The sequence below is a fragment of the Pinus tabuliformis genome, chromosome X (genome assembly GCF_031772625.1).
Source record: "Pinus tabuliformis cultivar Carrire ecotype Pingquan chromosome X, CPIR1, whole genome shotgun sequence".
In the NCBI taxonomy this organism is placed as follows: domain Eukaryota; kingdom Viridiplantae; phylum Streptophyta; class Pinopsida; order Pinales; family Pinaceae; genus Pinus; species Pinus tabuliformis.
Window position 1 is genome coordinate 1342749089 of NC_142308.1, and position 2444 is coordinate 1342751532.

Sequence of the window (2444 nt, forward strand, 5' to 3'; positions counted from 1 at the left end):
CTTAATTTTTATGATTATTTTTTAAATACACAGATATCCATGTCTATTTTAGAATAGGGTTTCCAAAATTTTAATTTAATAGTGGATAGAAGGTAAGATTTAATCTAGATGAATTACTCTAGAATATTTCAAGTAGTATACACAAATCAAAAGTTGAAATTTACCTCCAAAATAATCATGCTCTTTTTTCCCTTTTAATTAAATTGATTAGTTAAATAAATGTCATATGAACAAGTGTCATATGACATTATAACCAAATATAATTTACAGATTAAGAATCTTCATGGTAAAGTGAAGACACATCTCTATATTTAAGAATCTTGTTCCATAATTTTTCTAATCTATATATACTTATCTTATAATAATAATTATTATTTAAAATAAAATTATAATTTAATTAGCTATAAAATTATAAATTAATTAACAATATTATTATTATGATAATACTACTAACTTTCTTATTATTAATAATACAATCAGATTCAAAGCTATTGTCCTGATTCTTGTTAATAAAGTTATTAAGATTAAGAGGACAAGAGAAACCCAAAGAGGGGACATCAAATATAAAATGGGAGTGCATGGCAAGCAGGCCTGGTATTTGATGTCCTACACGACGTATTTTGCGTTCCATGACGTATTCGACTACTGGTGAAATTTTTTACACATCACTTTTGACAGGTCTTCTGCATCTACAGCTCTTCATTTTGACGTCTGATTTCAAAGCAAAACCATCAAAATCTATTATACCTCTATTTCATGGGAGGCGGGACTAGCGACCGGTAAACACAGTTCAAACTTAAGTTGATTTAAATGCTCAAGCTTTCGATTGCCTAATACCTACTAGGCTCCAACGTCCTCCCTGCCACATTGCATTCATTGCGATTCTTGAAGACAAAGTACATAAATGTTAATAAATGCTACAGTTAATATAGTCTCGCCAACATTGGTTTTGTAATTGTGAGGTCCTGTAAACTCTCTGCAAGCATTGTTTTTCAATTTTGACGCACTGTATTTATTTACTTCCCAAGAGTATCGACAAGCATTGTTTTTTAATTTTGATGCACTGTATTTATTTACTCCCCAAGAGTCAGAGTATGATTGTAGCACACTAGCTTGCATTAATGCTGGATGGAAGCAAGATAATAGTGAGAGGCTATAGGATATAATGTCTTTTAAGTTTTCTTCAAGAGTTATTGTAAAACAATATAGATGGCGAATATATAGTGTTTTTGTATTAATACAATTCAAGTGCATGAGAAATATATCAATTAGCAAAGGCAAGGTTATAACTAGCGTTTCAAATCTCTTAAATCATTCTGACTAAAGGAGAAAAGGTACCCACTCGTTGGTATCTCAAAACATATAACTCTAAACTATTTCTAATTATTTCTTGTATGATTTATCTGATCAAGAAAGTTAGAAAGTATGGATGAACATAATGCCTATTACATATACCAATTTGGATATTTTCATTTTATTCTTCAATTGAATCTGGTAATGGAGAAGTTTTGGGGCAATTAGACTTTGTCCGTTTGCAATGGCATGGCAGCTGACGCATCTCCATGGGTTGTTTGACAGATTGGAATGAGAAGAAAGTCTTAAGTATGTTTGTTGGGAGTTAGCTTCTGAGAAACCACAATAAGTAACTGACGTGCATTTATAAATAAGCGTGATATGAGCTTGAAAGTGCTCTCTATGTTGTCATCAAAAGATGGATGTTTGCGTATTTCCACATGGCCCTGCGAGGAGGGACTCTTGCCTTCATCTACAGTGTTCATTATGTTGGGTTTTCTGGTTTCCCATTATAAAGGTTGGTTTCTACTTTGTGGGATGAAATTTATATTTTTTTTCATTGCTTCCACTTTTAAAAAATGCAAGGCGTGAGTGAAGTTCAAAATTTCCTAAACCCCTTATCCCCACCTATGTCTTACTACGGATTGGGTTTTCAAACTAGTGGTAGTCCTGCCTAAAACTTATTGATGTCCTTCCCCGCACTTTAGTAACAAAATGTTTGCAATAATATTCATTTTATAAGTTGTATATGATAATAGGTTAAGTATATTCAGAAGTACAATGTTAATGTAAGTATCTTTCTTCAATGTTGTGAACAATGGGTTTTGGTTTGATTCGTAAGATAAGTGGCGGGGTTGGTGATGTTTTCCCATCGAGGATGGAATCTCCCTAACACATATTTTACCCTCATAGATTTCATCACTATGGTAATGGGTCCTCTTAAGATTTTGCAGACACAAGCATAAATCCTCGGTAACTTTAGAAGAATTGATCCCCTCATTCAGGGCTCACTATTTAGCAGTCACCAATGCTGGTCATGATTTAGTTGTCGAAAGAAGAGGGGAAACAATGTCTAATTTGATAGATGATGATGTCTTTACATCGACGTGGGTCGCACTGTTCTTCACATGTGTTGTTGGTTTTGTTCAGAC